Here is a 23,816-nt window from a genome sequence, read left to right on the forward strand (position 1 = left end):
AGTATCTTTCTGTGTTTTTGGGTTAAAGTTCTAGTCTGTTACTGTGTGTTCTACTATAGTATTTCTGTGTGTTTGTTGCTAGTTACTGCCATGTGATGTGTAATGTGATGCCACCAATGTGTGAGTGTGTGTGTGTGGGGGTAGGTGTTATGTGTGTGTCTGAGAGTATGAGAATAGTGTGTGTGTGTGTGTGTGTGTGTGTGTGTGTGTGTGTGAGAATAGTGTGTGTGTGTGTGTGTGTGTGTGTGTGTGTGTGTGTGTGTGTGTGTGTGTGTGTGTGTGTGTGTGTGTGTGTGTGTGTGACACATTAGAAAACCACTCCTAGATCCAACAGACTTTTAGGGCCGGTTTCAGAGACAAGGCTTAAGCCTAGTCCTGGACTAAATCACACTTTCAATGTAAAATCTCCATTGAAGATGTTTTTTAGTCTAGGATTAGGCTTAAGCCTTGTCTGTGAAACCGGCGCATAGTGTGCTACTGTGTATTGCTTGCTTGTTAAGCTACTGGTTGTTTTGGTGTGTTGCTACTAAGTGTGTGTATGCTTTTGACTCCTGCTTGCAGAGGGAGTGTTTGTTAGTCTTGTGTTCTGAATCACGAAGTTAATTGTTTCACTCTTATCTTAACATTTACAACACTCTTGTTTACAGTTAACGAAACAAGAGTGAAACAATTAACTTCGTGATTCAGAACACAAGACTAACAAACACTCCCTCTGCAAGCAGGAGATGTGTTTCTCGGAAACCTGTTTGTTACCTTTTTACAATGAATGTTGATGTACAAATAAAGTAGTAGATTCCATTCGATTGAATTTGATTAATATCGATGTAATTTGGGGTTCAAGGACACCTCGACATGTGGCCAGCCGGGGATCGAACCGCCGACCTTGCGATCATTAGGCTCCGGCTCTACCTCCGCCACAGCCGCCCCCATGGGCCTATATCTGAAGTATATCCCCACTTATATGCATGTGTATATTCATTCCCAGATCCAAATGTCTAAGCGAATTGATTATTTTTGTAGCCCAATATTGTTATTTTTGTCGATCATTTCTCTGCCTTTTGAAAGGGGAGCTCAAGCCTCACCATGGAAACTAAGCAGTCGTTCGGAGGACCACAATATTTTCTTATCAATAATTTACTGTGAATCGATGACAATAACATTACATTTACTGTCCAAAATCCCATTAACTAGTAGGCTATACTTGCACTCAGATGGACTAATTTCAACTTGAGTGACGTTTTGAAGACATTTTTGCATTTGAGCAAATGTTCGTGTTTTCACTTTATCATTATGTGGTATTGTGTGTGGATTGATGGCAAAAAGCACACTTTTATTTTAAATTGAGTCTATACACAACAACATGTGGAAAAGGCGCAGGGGTCCGAATACTTTCCGAAGCCTATTTGTGCATATGGCTACGTTTAAGTGTTCTAGTCGTTTATATTTTATTTATCGTTAAATCGTTTCCTTGATATATCTTTTATATCTATCTCTATCTCTGCTCTCCACTGGCAAGACAGCTGTCTATTTATGTATGTCACTTTATGCATGTATGTCGTTAATTATCCAGGAAATACAATGAAGCGCCTACACAAATTGGAATTAATTTCAATTCAGTACTAAACTAAATAGTAACATTTTTATGTTTCTAATTCTCCCGTAGCCTAGTTTTGACTCATTTGAATAACAAGACAATAATGCATTAACCTTACGTACGATGATACTAGCCGGACATGCATGACAGCCCATGGTGACATTTCAAAACTCAACATCATGAAACAAAGAGGACAGTATTACCGGTAATTAACCATTATAAATATATTAATTTAGATATTGATTCGCACAATCATCATATCAATTCACCATTTCAAATATCCTCATTTAACCAAACTGCATGTGAGAGGTATTACCTGTGGCCGCCCGCGATGAAAAACCTTTGAATGAATAAGGAATGGAGCGCAGATGGGAAACTTGCCCAGGGCGTTCGCGTTACGTTTGTGAAGGTGGGGTGTTTTTATCAGTAGTGTTTTTATCAGTAGCTTTACTACAGTATATTGAGCAGCCCATGTCTGTCAACTGCCAAAGATAAACTTTACTTTTTGTGGAAGACTGAAAAGTTACCGGAGCTTATAGTGCTTATTTGATTAATTTCAAATGATTTTACAGTATATTTTGAAAACAGTCAATTGGTCTCTTCTTTGCACCTGTTAAGATGTGTTTTCATTATAATAGTATAGGCCTATGGCCGAAATACTAGGTAGTAGCCTACTTTCGTGGTCAGTTGACAATAGGGAACATGAAAATCAGATTCAAAGTAGGGTAACAACCTTTTAAGAGTAAGGCCACTGTTCCCACCATCTGACCGTTTACCACAAACTAAACCAACCATGAGATTTACATTTACATTTACATTCTACAGATCTAGCGGCCTATTTATCTTTGTATATATACTGAGTTCGACTAAGTATAATTACATGTATTGCTCTAAAGGCAATCATTTTCCCGTCCCTATATGGATTCCTCTAAACGGAATCTTGACTAATGTTCTAGAACTCGGCAGGCTTGGAAAGGTGTAGGGACTGGGATAGACCATTTCTCCAGGTTCACTGTACATACTTTGTGTTTTGTCCCCCGCCCCCACCTGTGGTGTATGTCCCCACCTGTCCTACCCGATACCTTATGTTTTGTTGTATTGTTCTTCCCATGATGGATGTACGTTTATCTTGTAGATAGTAATAGTTATTTGTCTGTATTATCTTGTAGACAGTACTAGTTTTTTTCTTATGTCTGTCTTACATGTAACGATGAATTGAAAATCAAGGACCCCAATTGAAATAAGCCAGTGGCTTTCTTGGGTTTTTATCCTTTTAGTTGACCGTGTATGTAATATGTACTTTCATGTACCTACTTCTGCAAACATTCTAATAAAGTTTTCAATCAATCAATCAATCAAAGTTCCTGGGGGTGGTTGTGCAGGGGGGCCACGGCTGCGCCCCAAGGCGCAAGGCCATTGAAGGAGTGGCCTCTCCGGAGGAGAGAGAACGAGAGACAGGAAAGTATAGACAAATAAATATGCTGGTGTTTTTTGTTTAAATACATTTTATACACATACACACAACTACACACACACACACACACACACACACACACACACACACACACACACACACTCACCAAACACTTTATTAGGAACACTGTAGTAATACTGGGTATAGGGCCTCCCTTTGCTCTCACAACAGCCTCAATTCTTCGTGGCATTGATTCCAAAAGATGTTGGAAACATTCAGTGAGATTCTAGTCCATGATGACATGATTGCATCACGCAATTCCTACAGATTCTTCAGGTGCACTTTCAAGCTGTGAATTTCCCGTTCTACCACATCCCAAAGGTGTTCTATTGTAATTCTGATCCGGTGACTGGGAAGGCCACTGAAGAACACTGAACTCATTGTCATATTCATGAAACCAGTTTGAGACGACCTTTGCTTTGTGACATGGCGCATTATCATGCTGGAAGTAGCCGTTAGAAGATGGGAACATTGTGGCCATGAAGGGATGCACATGGTCAGCAACAATATTGGGCTGTGGCATTCAAGCGATGGTTGATTGATATTAATGGCCAAAGTGTGCCAAGAAAACATTCCCCACACCATTACACCACCTTAATAAATGAGAAGGTGTACAGGTGTTCCTCATGAAGTGTTTAGTGAGTGTATACCGTATATGTATATATGTTACGGTACATGTGGGAAGATGGTACATGTGGGAAAACTAGGGTTAGGGTTAGGTGCTACGTCGACTTGGTACATGCTGGCATGTCTAACCCTAACCCTAATCCTATCCCTAACCCTACCCCTAACCCCAACCCTAACCTTAACCGTAGCACCCTAGCACCTAACCTTAACCCTAGTTTTCCCACATGTACCGTCTTCCCACATGTACCGTAACATATATATATAATGTATATGACAAAATAATTACATTATGATTATATAATGATTGGAGCACTTTGAGCTGCAATGTTTGCAGGAAAAGCGCTATACAAATAAAATGGTATTATTATTATTATTATTATTATACTATATATAATAATATATATATAGTGAAGTAAGACACAAGGCATGCTGGGCACAGGAAGGCCCAACGCTCACTGTGTAGCCCTGTCGCTACAATATATATATATTTCTTCTCTCAAGGTTTGACAAAACAACTCAAAGGACCAGTTTTCTAGACCCAGATCAAACCTAACCCTAGATAAGAAGAACATCTCAGTTGAAAGAGTGATTCAGTCAAGACTTACTGGTTGACAAAAGGCTGCACCCCGTGAAACAGGTTTAGGTGCTTGTTCATACCAAAGTTGTATGTATGTACCAAAGTAGAATGTCAACTCCACTCCTTGAGCCCTGATGTTCCAATACTATCCACGAGATGACAGTAAGTGTCTGTGTGAACAAACACGTTCTAACCTAAACCTGTTCAACTGGGTGAAACTACAATCCTTTTTGATGATGTAAAAAGGTGTTTAAACATGACATTCTCAACAGAATAGGGAACAAACATTCAGCATCACATTGATCTATTTTTTCCCTAAATTTCGTTGTTTGGTACCTGTACTGTAGCAATGACAAATAAAGTCTATCTATATTGCATTTGTTTGGTCATTTTACTTGAGAGTATAAAATTCAACATAATGGTAGAGCCATAGAGACAGATCAATGGCTTTTCATTGATTATTGAAGGTATGCATTCATTTGATAATATACAAGGATGGAGGATGGAAGCCATGGAAGATAAACAGGTCATGAAATCATACAACAACGTCAAAAACTGCCATGTATTGCCTACAGTCATCCTAACTTGTGAACTGTTAACTTAACATCCTTACTCCCTGATTCATGGTTTAAGCAACACTTATTGTTTCTGGTTGTCTAGGAGTGTTTCTATGAAATGATGTGACCACCAATATTTTAAGGTGAAAAAAAGGATCTACCTCCTGCGCCACAGCCGCCCCTTGGTTGGTTTTGGTTCCCAGTAGTGGTGCCAGTTTCCAAATCTGTCTGCCTCAAATCCATAAACCTGAACAGAATAAAGGAGGGTTTCATATAGATCTATCTTCTATTCACCTGGGCAACACCAACATGCTAGCACTGTGTCATGACTCCATAGAGATATAAACACTAGAGGGCGCACTCCCCTGGATTAATGTGATTTGAGTAACATAGATATGGAGAGAAGTATACATGATTCTGAAATGAATGAATGAATGGACTTTATTGTCATTGCTACAGTACAGGTACCAAACAACGAAATTTAGGAGGGGTGGCTCCCCTGGTGTTAGGAAAGGGGGGAAAAAAACACACTTTTAAAAAAATCACAAGAAGGGAAGGAGCTGGTTTACATAAATAAAGGCTATGTACACTATCCACTGTACTATACTGTACAGATAGATGACTAGGGTTGTCATATTGCACAATAGTATTATTTCACATTTATTTAAAGTGTCACAGTTTGCAGGCTTGAAATGTACATGTTTGTGCCTGAGCACTACACCTGATTTTTTCAGTCCAGCAGCTGCCATCAATCCGTCCAGACTGTCCAGGGCCCAGAACTTAGGTCTTTGCTGTGTTCAGGGCCTGGACGGCCCTGTGGTAGAAGCTGTTCTTCAGTCTGTTTGTCCTTGCGGCCAGGGTCCTGAACCGCCTTTTCGAGGGCAGCCTGGTAAAGTGTTCGTACCCAGGGTGGGTCGGGTCCCTGGAGATCTTGGAGGCCTTCCTGAGACAGCGTGTGTTGTACAGCTCTTCCAGAGAGGGGAGGGGGGCGCCGGTGATCTTCTGTGCTGTTCTCACGACTCTCTGTAGCGCATTTCTCTCCGCTGTTGTGCAGCTGGAGAACCAGTTGCAGATGCCGTAGGTGAGGATGCTCTCCACTGCGCCGCGGTAGAAGGTCACCAGTATCTCCTGCTTGCTGTGTTCCTTCCTGAGGACTCTCAGGGTGTATAGCCGCTGTTGTGCCCTCTTGATGGTGGCTTTTGTGTTGTCCTTCCAGGTCAGGTCATCCCGCATGTGCATCCCCAGGAATCGGAGGGTTGAGACTCTCTCCACGCTCTCTCCGTCGATGAGCAGGGGCTGGATCTCAGACTTTTTCCTCCTGAAGTCTACGATGATTTCCTGGGTCTTTGACTTGTTCAGCAGCAGGTTGTTAACCTTGCACAGCTTGCTCAGTTGCTCTACCTCATCCCTGTACGCCGCCTCGTCCCCCCCCGAGATGCATCCCACCACGGTGGTGTCGTCTGCAAACTTATGATTATAATACAAGAGGAAGCATTATGTCATGCAATGTTCCTTTTGTCAAAAGTAAAACAGCAAGAATGTTTCTACACTGGGATTTCTTTATGGAACCATCTGCCTCTGCATATTCAGCAAAGCCAAAGCAAAGCCATCTTCAAAACAAAAGTGAAGTCATATTTATGGGGAGAACAAATAGCTCACCCCTAAGAAAGAGAGGGTGTTTCCGTTTTGTTTTGTTTCACACTCACACACACACACACACTCACACACAAACACACACACACACACACACACACACACACACACACACACACACACACACACACACACACACACACACACGTAAGGAGGGTAAGGAGGCTTTTACTAATCCTCTTCAGTGTGTGTGCTAATGGGTGCTAATGGGTCTGGGTGACTCACATGTTTCCATGTTGTGTGTTTTAACATGTGTTCTTATACTGTTTTTTTATGCTGTTTTATGATGTGATGTTTTGTTTTATTCATTTTATGTTTTATACTGTGTGATGTTTTGTTTTTATTCATTTTATGTTTTATACTGTGTGATGTTTTGTTTTTATTCATTTTATGTTTCCATCGAGGACCACTTTGGAAATAAGTGTTTTAAATAATGCTTTCAAGTGCCATCCTCTGGACATTACTTAGTATCATAATGTGTAAATGCTGCTATTGTAAATTCCTAATAAAAAATCTAATCAAAAGAGTGTCAAAAGTTGGTGATTCACTGCCATCTGCTGCTCTGGTGTGTTTGTTCAGCTCAGCTCCTGTTACGGATAGTCAATGTATTTGGACCCAGGTGCAGAGCAGAACAGAATAGATCGATGCAGGGATATGATTCAAAATAAAGGTACTCTTTATTTGAGCAACATGAATAATAAACCGCACAGTAAGCGATGAAACAAAAGAGGAGAAAGCAAGTCTCCGATGAATGCGTAAATAATAATAGAAATCAAAAACAACAAAACAAAAGGGGAGTTGGCTTTTGCCTCCCAAAACGTCAATAGAATATGGCAAGGCAAACTACTTACAATAGTCATTAGGTACTTATCTCCTAGGCAGACGAGGAGCGATAATGCTACGAGGACACGCACACACACACAACGCAACGTAAAGTGAACAACCGACACAGAGGGAAAACACAGGGGGATATACGCAGGGGCGGACTGGGTTCAAAAAACAGCCCTGGCATTTGCGACACAACAGCCCTATTTCCAAACGCAACACGCAACACGGATTGTTAACATAAAAAGTCAGAGGACAGATGCCAAACTACCGACATGTTTGCTGTAATTATATGTATTATCAGTAGGCAGTCATCAGTCAATATCTCTTTCAATAGCCTTTTCACACCGAATGTACTTTTTTGTGCTATTTTCGGCCCAATACATGCGAATTTCGGTGCATTATTACTTCCAACTACACTTGCTCCCTGCATCCAGTTGTTGCACATTAACTGCATCGCTCTCATCAAATTCCCCCATTCTGAAAATGAAAGCAGTGTAACGTTAACTGCTGGAATGATGACATGAGGTGCGTGTCCACTGGCGATATAGAACTGACTACGATAGTTATGGAGATATACTCCAGTTCTACATCGTGGAGCTCCGCCCCATAGGAGAGCTCTGCTCCTATTGGTTTACCCCGCTACCTAAAGCTCTGCTCCTATTGGTTTACCCTGCTACCTAAAGCTCTGCTCCTATTGGTTTACATACTCCAGTTCTACATCGTGGAACTCCGCCCCATAGGGGAGCTCTGCTCCTATTGGTTTAGGGCCCTGGGCATCCGCGATGCAGAACTGCGTGGATGGCCCGGCCGATATAAAATGTTTTGGGCCGCGGTCTGCTGAAATAAGTTATTTTCAATGAAAATCACCAGAGACAAAATTACAAATATATATATATATATATATTTTATATAATACATTCTGAGCGGCCCAGAGTCTCGCGGCCCTCCTGGCATTTGCCAGGCTTGCCCGGTGGCCAGTCCGCCACTGGATATACGTAAATAGACCAAGACAATCACTCACAGCTGTTAACAATCACAGACATTAGGACAGACAGAGAAACAATACACATCAAAGGGGGCGCCAAAGGGTCGCTCAACAGTAGAGCGATCCCCAACCTGACAGTATCCCCCCCCCGACGAACGGCACCTGTTGTTCACCTGGGTGCCTCAGGATGTAACCGTCGATAGTCCTCAATCAGAGAAGGGTCCAGTATATCCCTCTGAGGCACCCAGGACCGTTCCTCCGGCCCATACCCCTCCCAGTCCACCAAAAACTGAAACCCCCTACCCCTCCGACGGCAATTCATGATCCTCCTCACCGTGTATACCGTTTGTCCATCAACGATACGCGGCGGGGGGACAGGGGGGGGGTGGCGGTGCCAGGGGGCATGTAATGAAGGGTTTCTGTTTATATGCCACCGGGTTCACCCGCCGCACCACCTTGAAGGGTCCCACAAAACGAGGCGCCAGTTTCCTCGACTCAACCCGGAGAGGAAGGTCCCGGGTCGAGAGCCACACCTTCTGCCCCGGGCGAAAGATCGGGGCCGGGCGACGCCTGCGGTTGGCCTGAAGCTGGGACCGGACCGAAGCCTGCTGAAGCGCCGCCCTCACCCGCCTCCAGGTCCGACGACAGCGACCGACGTGGGCCTGGACGGAGGGCACCTCCGCCTCCTGCTCAGGGAATAGGGGGGGTTGATAACCATACTGACATTGAAAGGGGGACAGTCCAGTGGAGGAGCAGAGGAGGGTGTTGTGGGCGTACTCCGCCCACGCCAGCCGTCGGCTCCACGTCGCCGGATTGCCGGAGACGTAGCACCTCAGCACGCCCTCCAGGTCCTGGTTGACGTGCTCCGTCTGCCCATTGGATTGTGGATGGAAGCCGGAGGACAGGCTGACGGAGGCGCCGAGGCTGGTAGCCTTCCAGAACCTGGAAGAGAACTGGGGGCCCCGATCAGACACCACGTCCTGCGGGAGACCGTGCACTCGAAAGACGTGCTGCACCACCAGGTCAGCCGTCTCTCGGGCTGAGGGGAGCTTGGGGAGAGGAATGAAATGGGCCGCTTTGGAGAACGGAGGGAGGGAGACCCGAGATGAAGTCCAAGGAGATGTGGGACCAAGGACGTTTGGGGATGGGGAGGGGTCGGAGAAGCCCTGCTGAAGGCTGACGGGAGGTCTTGCTGCGCGCGCACACCGGACAGGCTGCCACAAAGGCGGGCGTATTCCCTTCCATTGTGGGCCACCAGAACCTCCTACGAATAAAGTCCAGGGTCCTGGCAGCCCCTGGGTGACCGGTGAGTGACGACGCATGCGCCCATTGAAGCAGCCGTGAGCGCGCGGCCTTGGGGACATAAAGCTTCCCCGGAGGCCCCCCCCCAGGATCAGGCTCCCGCCTGAGTGCCGTCCTTACCACTCTATCAATCCCCCATGACACGGGGGCAACAATGAGGGTCTCTGGAACAATGGGATGGGTTCTTTCTACTATGTCGACCGGGTCAAACTGTCGGGAGAGGGCGTCTGGCTTAGTGTTCTTAGACCCCGGCCTAAAGGAGATGGAGAAGCGGAAGCGAGTGAAAAACAGCGCCCACCTGGCTTGTCGTGAATTGAGCCGCTTCGCCCCCTGAATGTAGGCCAGGTTTTTGTGGTCGGTCCATACTACAAAAGGCTGCACGGCCCCCTCCAGCCACTGTCTCCACTCCTCCAGCGCCAATTTAATAGCCAAAAGCTCCCGATTCCCTACATCGTAGTTCCGTTCCGCCGATGACAGCCGACGTGAAAAAAAAGTGCATGGGTGCACCTTCCCATCCTTTACACACCTCTGGGAGAGCACTGCTCCCACCGCTACGTCGGAGGCGTCCACCTCCACCAGAAATGGTATTTCAGAGTCTGGGTGGACTAGGACAGGGGCAGAGGTGAACCGCTGTTTGAGGTCCACGAAGGCGCTCTCCGCCTCCGTGGACCAGACGAAGGCCTGCAGGGTGGTCCTGGTGAGAGCAGTAAGAGGGGCAGCTAGGGCGCTAAAGTTACGGATAAACCGTCTATAAAAGTTAGCAAAGCCTAAAAATCGCTGTAGCTGTTTGAGCGAGGAGGGACGGGGCCAGTCTGATACGGCGCTAACTTTAGCAGGATCCATGCGTAAATCCTCCCTCGTTACAATGAACCCTAAAAACGAAACTGTGTCTGCATGAAAGACACACTTTTCCGCTTACACAAATAATTGGTGGTGGAGGAGACGCTGGAGGACTTGACGGACATGTAGTTGGTGTTGAGCAATGTCCTCAGAAAAAATCAGAATATCATCCAGATATACAAAAACCGAGTGACCGATTAAATCCCGCAGTACATCATTTACCAGCGCTTGAAACACTGCGGGGGCATTGGCGAGGCCAAACGGCATAACAAGATATTCATAATGTCCATTGGGTGTGTTAAAGGCGGTTTTCCATTCATCCCCCTTCCTAATCCTCACCAGATTGTAAGCATTGCGAAGGTCCAATTTAGTTAACAGTCGCGCCCCCTGCAGCGATTCGAAGGCGGTATCCATCAGAGGAAGGGGGTAACGATTCTTAATCGTGATGTCATTCAGCCCCCGGTAATCAATGCAGGGACGCTGTCCCCCGTCCTTCTTCGCCACGAAGAAGAAGCCTGCGGGCGAGGTGGAGGGACGGATATGACCCGCGGCCAGTGCCTCCGTGATATAGTCATTCATGGAGAGGGTCTCCGGGCGAGAAAGAGAAAACAAGCGTCCCCGTGGCGGCAACGTACCCAGGAGAAGATCAATAGTGCAGTCATAGGGTCTATGAGGGGCTAGCTCCTTGGCCCTAGATTTACTAAATACCTCCCCCAGGTCCCAACAGATCCGGGGCACGCCTGTCAGGTCAGAACTGGGGAGGGGAGCAGGAACAGAGAGACTAGAGAGAGCGGTGTGTGATTTAGGTTGGGATAGGGACAGCAACGGGGATGGGAGAGTAGTGGGTGGGGTAGTGGGCGGGGTGTCACCGTGCACAGTGACAGAGGCTGCTTTCAAGGCGAGCCGTCCTGTAGACCAGTCAATACGGGGGTTGAGGGCAGCTAGCCAGGGGTGGCCTAGTACGATAAGGCAATCAGGCGAGGTTACAATAAAAAACTGTATGGTTTCCCAACGACCCCCCCCACCTGGAGACGCACCGGCACCGTGCGTTGAGTGATGGTACCCGACCCCAAAGGCCGACCGTCCAGGGCCCGAACTGGAACCGGTTCCTCCAACCTTTCTAAAGGAACCCCCCACCCCCCGACCAGACCTTCATCCATCAAATTCCCTGCTGCCCCCGAGTCCACCAGTGCCCGAACTCGACGAATACTGCCCCCCCACCGCACCTTACATAAAAAAAAAGTTTGTGGGTCGTTAAACCCCAAGGGTAGGTCCCCACCCGCCAGTACCCCTCCCGATACTAGCGGGCTGCCCCGTTTCCCGAGGTCCCTGGGCAGGTGGCATAGCGGTGACCCTTGCGCCCGCACCTAAAACAGCGCCGCTCGTCCAGCCGACGCCGCTTCTCTGTGCTGGAGAGATGTGCCGCGCCCAGTTGCATGGCCTCCTCTTCCTCCGTGGTCTCCTCCGGAAACCATCGGGCGGCCTCTCTAGCATCGAAACACGCCGGTGACTGGCTCTCCCACTCGGCCGTGGCCCAGGAGAGGGCTCGGCCCGTCAACAGGGTAATGATGTACGCCACCCGGGACTGCTCGGTGGGGAAGGTCAGGGGCTGCAGACTGAAGATCAGTGAGCATTGGGTCAGGAACTCTCTGCAACCCTCTGGTCGTCCATCGTAGCGCTCGGGAGGAGGCAGCCGGGGTTCACGAGTGATCACTGGAAGAAGAGGAGGCGCCGCAGCTACCGCTGCCGCTGCCGCTGCCGTTGGTGGAGTACGGTTGGCCTGAGCGGCCATCAAGTTGTTGATAGAGAGGGTCAGCTGCTGTAGCTCGGCCATCATTGTCTGCTGATTCCTCTCCTGCTGGGCTACCAAAGCCCCCTGGTTCGCTAGCACAGTACGAATGTGTTCTGCCTCTGCTGGGTCCATAATGGTCGGTTGTTCTGTTACGGATAGTCAATGTATTTGGACCCAGGTGCAGAGCAGAACTGAATAGATCGATGCAGGGATATGATTCAAAATAAAGGTACTCTTTATTTGAGCAACATGAATAATAAACCGCACAGTAAGCGATGAAACAAAAGAGGAGAAAGCAAGTCTCCGATGAATGCGTAAATAATAATAGAAATCAAAAACAACAAAACAAAAGGGGAGTTGGCTTTTGCCTCCCAAAACGCCGTCAATAGAATATGGCAAGGCAAACTACTTACAATAGTCATTAGGTACTTATCTCCTAGGCAGACGAGGAGCGATAATGCTACAAGGACACACACACACGCACGCACGCACGCACGCACGCACACACACACACACATACACACACACACACACACACACACACACACAACGCAACGTAAAGTGAACAACTGACACAGAGGGAAAACACAGGGGGATATAAATAGACCAAGACAATCACTCACAGCTGTTAACAATCACAGACATTAGGACAGACAGAGAAACAATACACATCAAAGGGGGCGCCAAAGGGTCGCTCAACAGTAGAGCGATCCCCAACCTGACAAGCTCCAGCGCCTCAGCTCAGTGATCTTGTTACGTCCGTAGTGTGTGGTCCTGTGTGTGGTCCTGTGTGTGGTCATGTGTGTGGTCCTGTGTGTTTTGTGTCGTTTTTTGTTTTCTCTCCCAGGTGATTGTCCTTCCTCCTGCCTACTGCCATTGTGACGGCTTGATTGAGCACAGGTTTGCTAATAATTGTGAACATGAGGGAAACAGAAAAACACGTTTCATTCAAGAAAGACAAACGGGCTACCCAGTAGTGGTTCCAGATTCAAACATTCACCTGAAAAGCAAAAAACATGGGCTTCATATTAATCTATTACTATTCACATAGGCATACTTTCAGCCCACCTGGGCAGGGCAGTAAACTCAGCTGTTCTCTCACTCTAAGCTGGCATTACCTAGTGAGGCCAGCAGAGGGCAGTAGAGATGGCAACACTGGGCCAATGGGCTGTATACTGTATATCGGTGTTCTGGAGGACCATTTCTAACAATCCATTCCTCTCAGATCTCCCCTCTCCTCTAGGAGACGAGGTTGTTTCTGGACACAGTACACAGGGTCAGACTTGTTAGAAGTAGTACTCACTTGTGAACGGGGTCTCCAGTTTGGAACATGGTACCGGAACCTATAGAACAAGGTGAAAATGGAGATATGATGAGGACACACAAAGCAACACTAGAATAGGAGCTGCAGTGTGGTTGTCTGGTTTGAAATGTTGCCAAAAATGTAAATGGTAGACGCTTGGGGGTAGCGTGTGAGACACTGACAAGAGTCTCACACCTTTCTATACCATTACACTTTTCACACGCTAGAAGAGGCCGCCGTTAAAATGAGGAAGTGGAAGAGCTAGGAGTCAAATACTGGTGGTGGAGTGGAGGCACGTCTTCATACATAGGAGCAGGCCACCAGTACACCCACTGTACGCTACCAGGCGCTCAGCGACTGTCTCCACACCGGAGGCCCTTCGTTCTCTCTGAGATGGTGAACAGGATGATGGGACGTCCCCTCCTCTTGACCATGGGTGAGTTTCATTTACAAAAATGTTTTATTTTATTTAATTGAAGTATAAAAGTATTGTATAACGCACACCCAATGTGTGCTGATTTCCTTCACATGGCAGACGTTATTTGACCTCTGACCTTCAGGATGAATACATCGATTAAAAGGCTAAAACAATACCAACAATATAGTATAATATACAAGTATTAGGAGTTAGTGTTCAAGAGTTTTTGTCATGTCGGGGATAGCAGATATTAAAAGACATACAGACTGGCATATCCTGTTTACAGTACAGGAACTTAAGCCAGTGGTTTTATATGGCAACAAGACATTGTCTTTATCTATTCTATCTCCATTCTTTCTAGCTATTCGACTTTGACAGTTTGACTCTGCGACTGTGTTCCTGTTTCAAACAAACCCACAGTCTGCCATGGGTGGGTTTACTTGAAACAGGAACATAGTTGTAGAGTTTTTAAAACAGTGTCAGTATCTGTTTTTCTCATTTACCATACTATTAAATAGACACTAGATATGGTTAACTGCTAATTCTATACCTCCACACTGTGTCTTAGTGTTGGCTGTATGGTTATCATACTCACAATACTGACCAGTATATAGATTGAGTATGAGACACTATATGTCTTCTCAAAATGAAACTTTGTCGTCAAATGAATCTCACACACCATCAAACGAATAGACACTTCTAAGAACCAATTGAACACTGATGTGCTCAATGCATACCTGTCAACATTGATATTTTCCCAAAAATAAGGGATATCCCCCGCACGCCCCCCCCCCACCACCACCACCCCCACCGTCCACAAACCATACCCCTTACATTTAGACAAGGGTACACATAGTCAATCCTAACATCACCACTAGACAACCATAGGATACCTCTTACATTTAGACAAGGGGACACACAGTCAGTCCTAACATCACCACTAGACAACCATAGCATACCCCTTACATTTAGACAAGGGGACACACAGTCAGTCCTAACATCACCACTAGACAACCATAGGAGATCCCTTACATTTAGACAAGGGTACACACAGTCAGTCCTAACATCACCACTAGACATCCATAGGAGACCCCTTACATTTAGACAAGGGGACACAGTCAATCAACCACCTGCTTCAGTGCAACAAGAATTGGGTTAACTAGTTCCTATGATTAAGTAGGTGACTACAGGTGATCAGAATCAGATACCTGGTTGAAAGTCAAATACTTTGAACATCCCTGCATATACAGTATATACATGAAAACACAAAAGGTCATATCAATTCAGCACATTTATTTATACATTACTTGACACCATGATGTCAATGGGAAAAGAGCGGCGCAATGCTACCAGCGATCATTTCAAAACGGAGATAACCGAGGTTGCGTTCGTAAATACGCTCTGGAAATCTGATCACCACTCATGGAATGCCTCTTGTCCAATCAAATTACTCAGAGCAAAATTACGAACGCAGCCCAAGAAACGAGAGGAAACAAGTCAACTCCGACATGGATATAACGTTTTGTGCGCATGCGACAACGTCCAACAATTAAGTGTTAAATTATATTATATTATAGGTTAAAAATACGGGAGATTTATGGGAAAATGTTTAAACGGGAGCACAGCGGGAAATAAAGGTAAAATACGGGAGAATCCCGGGAAAAACGGGAGGGTTGACAGGTATGGCTCAATGACAAACACTATGATCAGCAGAAAACAGTACTATGGTAAGATTATCAGTAGGCCTTTTGCATTTTCATTGTTACACTACATACGTAGCCTGTTATAAACTGTTATGTTTTCATACTCAAATATGAAACACACAAATACAAGAATAGATATTTTTTGGGGGTTCAGAAATGTTGTATACAACTCAGCCAAGACACTTGGATTTGTAAAATGTTCTTCATACAGAACAAACAATAGAAAAAAGAATATAAGCCTTCTGCATATACTGTAGAATACGTTTCTGTCTGGCCACAGGACCTCATCGACATCACAGGCAATGTTCTCCCTGGCCAAGCAGCAGGGAAGGTATTGCCTGGCATGACGCATCCAGCCCTGATATACCTCAGCAGCTGGCCCCATGCGTCCTCCATTGCTTGTAGAAGGGCTATGTGCCCATGGGGCCTTTCTTCATATAACTTCCAACACCAAGCTGAAAAAAAAACTCCTCAATAGGGTTGAGAAATGGAGAATATGGTGGCAGAGGAAGAACAGAAAAACATGAGCGGTCGTTGAACCAGTCTATTCATTGATGGTGTGAGGGTGTCATTTGACGACAACATTTCATTTTGAGAAGACATAACATTATTTTGAATGCAGTGTTTGCTTTTGCAAGAGATTTGTGGAGCTTAGGGTTTTGTGTGTGAGCTTTTGGATTTGTGTTGAGAGTTAAGAGCCATGCTTTCAGAAAACGTGTTACAGTTTTTCCTCTTTCACTTTAACACGTTTTCTGAAAGCATGGCTCATTTTCTCTTAACTCTAAACACAAATTGGGTTAACTCTAAACACCAACAGGTTTTGGTCTCAAGTTCCATTTTTAGTGTGTAAGCGACTGAGAAAAGCTGTGACTATTACCCACAGCCACCCTGTGGGAAGGATGTGGACTGGTGCTTGAAACCAGCAGTGTGGTGAACCACAGACACTGAGAGGAAGAGGAGGCCATGCAACTGGGCGCGGCACATCTCTCTTTGTTCCACCTCACAAAGTAGAGACATTATAGAAACAGATATAATAGATCACTCAATGGTTTCTAGATATTATAGAAACAGATATAATAGATTACTCAATGGGTACTAGATATTATAGAAACAGATATAATAGATCACTTAGTGGGTTCTAGATATTATAGAAACAGATATAATAGATCATTGAGTGGGTTCTAGATATTATAGAAACAGATAATAGATCACTTAGTGGGTTTTAGATATTATAGAAACAGATATAATAGATCACTCACTGGTTTCTAGATATCATGGAACATCAGTAGATCACTTAATGGTTTCTAGTGGTGCTTTTATTGACATGTATTTTGAAACCCTTCTTCTTATGGAAACTGTGTTTTTCTCCATCAGTTTGTCTTCTGAATGTGCCTTTACCCATAGGTGAGTACAGTCCTTTCATTACAGTCAAGACTACTACAAGGCTACTTACTATATGTCATGATATACTCATACACATATCGTAAAATAATAAATAAATTTAAAAAAAACAATAATCTTTGCACAGTTTTGGGTTAAGCTTAACATTAAATTGCTCTTAAACATCTGTAACTCCTCTTACTAAACTTACGTTTTTGTTATAATCTTCCTCTTTCAATAACCACTCGTATCTTAACAACCTGACAGACTGTGCCCTGATCAGACTGGTCAACGGGAGGGATGCCTGCTCTGGCAGGGTGGAGGTCAACCACAACAGCTCGTGGGGAACAGTGTGTGATGATGCCTGGGACCTGAGTGATGCTGAGGTGGTGTGTAGAGAGCTGGGCTGTGGGAGAGCTCGGAGCGCCCCAATTGAAGCTTGTTTTGGTCCAGGTAGTGCAGAGATGGCTGGATGATGTAGCCTGTTCTGGTAATGAGAGCTCTCTCACACAGTGCTCACACGGGGGATTTGGAATAGAGAACTGTGGCCATAGGGAAGATGCTGGTGTTGTCTGTGCAAGTAAGAGAAGGTTCCGCTCAAGTCATGTTGCAATTTAGAGACTTTTTTTTTACCAGGCATGCTAGTGACCTGAAGTAGCAGTCATTTTACTACTCTATAATATGAAATACATAAAAAGGATATATCTGTTTTCCTACAGATACAGATCCAACACCTAGTCTCTCTAAAAGACCATCCCACTCAGCCTTCTCACCTGGAGAACGGATCAACTTCACCTGCTCGCTACCGTTTCAACTCTGCACAGCTGTCAGCTTGACCAGGAGTGGAACTGTTATAGAGACCAAGAAGAGTAAATCTGCACAGACCAGAGTGCCCTTCATCCTGTCCAACATAGACTCTTCCCACCAGGGGAAATACAGCTGTCGCTACACAATCAATGACCAGACCTTTGACAGCTCCTCGACCAATATCACTATAGGTGAATGGGTTCGTTTATACTACTTTATAACAAGCCTCTGAATCTGTAACCCATTGTTACATTGCATCATGTACCAAACCACTTCTAAATGGCCACCAAAATCTAAATGGCCACCAAAATGTTATGGTTCCATGTTTCTTTTTTTTTATATATTTTTTTAGCATAGTAATTAATCCATAATTAATAGTAATTTATCTTGTCGTTACACAACTATAATACTATCTTGTCTTCTGCATGCTTCCCTAGTGACCCTCCCGAAGCCTCAGATCTCTCTGAGTCCTGCCGCCCAGGTTGCCTGGGGTGACAGCGTCAGCCTCACCTGTTCCATCTCAACACAGCACTCTGGTGGAAGCTTCACCTTGCGGCACCTTTCAGGGTCACCCAGGATGGAGAGAACCTCAGGCAGCACCTCTGTCACCTTCCCCATCCAGCACCTGGACTTCGCTGACGAGGGGCCATACCGATGCCAGTATCAGGCCAGGGTTTCCAGACGAGACTTCACATCTCCCGAAGGGGACTCTGTTGGATTCAAAGTTACAGGTTAGCAACTTAAAAGGGATAGTTCACTATCTTATAACTTATAGCCATGGTGGTTCCTCACCTTGCCAGTAGTATGTGGGCCAGGAGAAACTGTAATCCATAGTTTATCCATAGCGGCTCTCCGACATCACCATTTGTATTGTTTAAAAATATATATATATTTAACCTTTATTTATACAGGTAAAAAAAACATTGAGCCCCAAGGGCTCATTTTCAAGTGTGACCTGTTCACAGGCATACAACAACAACAACATCCACCACAAACAAATACAATACAAAACCTGGCCTACATAGTCTAAAACTAAACTAAAACTACATAGTCTAAAACTAAAACTAGTCTAAAACAGTCTAAGATAGTCTAAAACTAAACTAAAACTACAAAACCTAAAACTAGACAGCGAAAGAGCTAGGGACAGGGAGGGGTCAGCAATGGGCAAAAGGAAGGGTCAACTCAATTGCAAGAACAAATCATAGACTCGCACTGTATGTCTCTCAGCAAGAGCTTGAAACTGGAAAGAGGAATCAGACATGGTGTTTAGATATTTTACTAAATGTAAAATATACTTATTTTAAGCTTACCTTTTCTAAATAGAACTGAAGTGTGTAATTGAAAATAGAAATGTTGGACCACTTCTACCACCCCCTGTGCGAAAGGAAATTGGTTTAGTCCTGTTAGACTGGGAAAATTGAAGGCTGTATTTAAACAGTAGAGTTTTGACCATCAGAGAGTACCTGAGCCTAGAGTATCGATACTATGCTGAAAAGATCTGGACCAGGTGAGCAGTACACTATGGCAGACAGTCGGCTTGTTTGCTTATTTCTTTGATCTGTTTCCTTCATCTTCCTGTCCCCCCCAGACCCTCAGCTGGGTTGCATTGTAAGATGGGGCGGCTGTGGCGCAGGAGGTAGAGCCGCCGTCTAATGATTGCAAGGTTGGCAGATTGGCCCACCTAACCCACCGTTAACTAACAATGGGAGTGATTGGAAGACAAAAAAAAATCACTTTCTCATTGCTGTAGTGAGATGAGAGACTGTCGTCATTGCTGCAGAGTGACAGAGTGACAGATGTTCCTCTTCTCTCCCCTAGTGGTCCTGCTGCGGCCCAACATCTCCCTCTGGTCTCCTGATGGAGGGCTGGCCAGGGGTCCCCAGGGGTTAGAGGTCACCAGGGGCTACAGCTTCTCCATCACCTGCTCCACTCACTCCCAGTACCCCGGAGGACTGTTCTATCTGGACTTCTCTGGCTCCAGCACCACTCAGACCCGGCCAGCGCTCAACCACTTGGCCACCTTTGACTTCCTCGTAGCAGAGTACGAAGACCAGGGCCACTACAGCTGTGTCTATGGAGTCAACGTTTCCACGCAGACCTTCAATTCAACCAAGACAGAGTTGTTGACTTTTTCCATCATAGGTAAAACAACTGTTGATATAATGTTATTATTATTATTCATGAGCCCAAATTCGTCCACCCTGGGAACGAACACTTTGTTCGGCTGCGCTCAGGCAGGCGGTTCAGGACCATGTTCGCACGGACAAATAGACTGAAGCTCAGCTTCTACCCTAGGGCCATTCAGGCCCTGAACACAGCAAAGACCTAGGTTCTAGGCCCTGGACAATCTAGACAATTTGATGGCAGCTACTAGATTGTAAACATAAGTGCAGTATTGAAATACAACTGTGAACATTTCAAACCTGCTAACTGCGACACTTTAATGAATGTGCAACAATACTATGTGCAATATGACAACCCTTGTGTACATAAGGTTCAGATATAGAAAAAAGTTAGGATATTTATAGCATAGCATAGAGTACAGCACAGTGTTTTATTGTATAGTATAGTGTACATAGCCTTTATTTATGTAAACCAGCTCTTTTCCCTTTTTATTTTACCCTTGGCCCTCTTGTTTTTAGTCTTTTTTCCAAGCACCAGGGGAGCCCCCCCTCCTAAATTTCGTTGTATGGTACCTGTACTGTATTAATGACAATAAAGACCATTCATTCATTCATTCATTCATTCATTCAAATTATGAAAGCCATATTTAAAGTGTGAAGAGTAATCAAACAATTCGAAGAGTATGGAGGTTTAGCCACTTACATGTCCTGGTCAACTCTTAGTCCTTAGATGAAGGTGGTAGATGGTGATGACGAGTGTGATATGGTTGTGTCTCCCTACAGCCTCCAAGGTTGCCGTGGTGACCAGTGGAGTCGTAGGGAGCGGGCTGCTCCTCCTGCTGCTGCTGCTGCTCATCCCTTATCTAGTCAGGAGGAGGAGGGGGAGGGGCCAGAGAGAGCACCCAATCACCCACAGAGACGGTGAGAGCTAATGGAGCTACTCCCCACAGCACTGAGTCGTGTCAGTGACATGTTATACCTGATGATGTCATGTTAATGACATGTTAATGACATGTTATACCTGCTGATGTCATGTTAGTGACATGTAATACCTGCTGATGTCATGTTAATGACATGTAATACCTGCTGATGTCATGTTAATGACATGTAATACCTGCTGATGTTATGTTAATGACATGTAATACCTGCTGATGTCATGTTAATGACATGTAATACCTGCTGATGTTATGTTAATGACATGTAATACCTGCTGATGTTATGTTAGTGACATGTAATACCTGCTGATGTCATGTTAATGACATGTAATACCTGCTGATGTCATGTTAGTGACATGTTATACCTGCTGATGTCATGTTACTCCCGCAGCTCCCATGAACGTGTATGGGGAGGATGATGATGATGATGATGACTACGTCAACGTCGATGATGATGACTACGTCAACGTCGATGATGATGACTACGTCAACGTCGATGATGATGACTACGTCAACGTCGATGATGATGACTACGTCAACAACATCGCCTGTACAAACATTTGCCAAGAGGGATGCAGTGACGTAAAGTAAGTGAAAATAGATTGTTGTTCACATGAACCACTTGTTGATGTGAATGTTGTTGTTGTTGTTGTTGTTGTTGTTGTTGTTATTGTTGTTGTAGTTACATTATTATTTTAATAAGGTCTATCTCAGATTGTTTGTGTTGTGTTTGATGTGGACCCTGTGAGGAATAGCTGGCAGTAGATTAGTTGCTAGAAAGTTTGCTATCATGTAGGCTACTAAAGAAAATGACAGCCTTCTAAAGTTAAATGTGATTTAAACGTGAATGAAATACAACTGTAGGGCTGTATGGTAAATTGCTTTATACCTGTGAAGCAGTGGAGGGTGGTGGAGGTAGAAATCAGAGGTTGGGCTCCTTCCATGGGTTACACTGAGCCCGTTCTCCGATTTCTACCTCCAGCAGCCTCCACTGATGTGGAGTAATCATAACCATTACTGTATGTAAGAGTTGTTCTGACTTGCAGAACGATTACCTTAATTACTTGTATATAAGAGCAACTGAAAATATCACAGTCCTGACTTCTCTCCCACCCACCCTCAGGGTCCACAGAGCCTCAGGAGCCAACACATGTGGCACCACACACACTCAAGAAGAGGCAGGTGAAGATGATGATATCTATGCTAATCAAGGCATAATCAATGAGAGTAATGTTGATGGAGATGATGGAGAGGATGATGAGGATGATTACATACACCCAGATTAGATGGCCGTGGCTGATGCTGTGCAGGACAATGACTATGAGCATATACTACCATAGTTACGGTAACTGTGAGTGAGACTTGGCGTGTTTAAGCTTCATGGGCACATACTTGGGCCCAAATTCTGCTTTAATTTGATTATGAATGTTGTTACGTACAGTGTTGGTGTTCTGTGTGTGTTTGCGTTGTAGCGGGCCTGCTGTATTGTGTTGTGTGTTGTGTTTTGGTCTCCCCCTGCTGTTGTAATTTTTCCTAGATTCTCAGATGAATGCTTGGTTCCAGTCCCATAATTTCACACCTGTTCCTGATTAACAATCAACCTGGTCTTTGCACTATAAATGTTCTGTGTCCTGAGTGTTCTGTCTCTCTCTCTCCTGTTTTGAGCTGTGGCAGGGCTCTGGGCCCCGTTCCACGAAGGTGGAATATCTTCTAATCCTCGATAAAGTTCTAATCGGCGATAATGTTAGCTTGCGTTCGGTGCCATCAATGTGGCTCAAATAATTCGCTGTTTGGTTGCTATGCAACATATCCTTCTGAGTCAGATATAATTAGGGTTGGGTACCGAAAATCGGTACCGGTAGGTACCGGTTACTTTACATTCGGTATGTACCCGTACCGAATCGCAAAGGAGATTTCGGTACCTAATTTCGGTACCTAATTTCGGTACTTTTCTATCTCGCTCCGGTGTCAACTGGTGACTCGTGACGTCACATCGCCTGTTAAATTTCCACTCAGTGAAAGCAGCGAGTACGGAAGAATAACGAGAAGGTTGCTAATAGCAACTTCCGCTAGCGGGTTGGCATAACGCGACGCTCGACTTATGGGTGCGTTCCGTAAACCCGTTCTGGAATTCTGATCACCACTCGTGGAATGCCTTCTGTCCAATCAAATGACTTGCTCCCCTTATGACGTCGGGCCCAGTGTGCGCTGCGACGCTCTCAGAGCGAGTTTACGAACGCAAGCCTTTGATTGGACAGTGCACTCCAGGATTCGACGCGTCTGTTGATGACGTAGTGCGGATGTGTCTCTGCGAGGTGGACAACATGATCGGGGATCTCCTGATATTCGGGTACTGTGTCAGATCATGTATATATATATTCCATCTCATAAAACATAATGGAATGTAAAAACGTTGACGCTCAATATCTCTGAACTGCCCTAAACGGAGATAGAACCTTATCATTCTAAACGGAGATAGAACCTTATCATTCTAAACGGAGATAGAACCTTATCATTCTAAACGGAGATAGAACCTTATCATTCTAAACGGAGATAGAACCGTAGCTAAATCAAGCTCACCGTAGGTATTTGAAAGAAAATAACAACTTTTTACGACCCAGGCTATGAGATTCAAAGGTGGCTTCTTTGCTGACAGAAACAGTTCTATGCAGGCCTCTTCACTAGATCCCTTTTCTAAGAATATTCTGATGTCCTTGAGGGGCTGCCGAACAAGTGTGTACTCGTATTCGACATCAGTACCAACGATAGGCACCCCCAGCTTAATGGAGTCCCCAAGGCTCAGGAGTTTTATTTTCATTTATTTTCATTTGAGTGTATATTTAACTAATATATATTGTGCCTCAGCAATAAAAAAGTGAAAAGCTGTTTAATGTTGTCGACCGTGTTATTATTATATA

Source organism: Nansenia antarctica (genome assembly GCF_963989245.1).
Source record: "Nansenia antarctica genome assembly, chromosome: 2".
Taxonomy (NCBI): Eukaryota; Metazoa; Chordata; class Actinopteri; order Argentiniformes; family Microstomatidae; genus Nansenia; species Nansenia antarctica.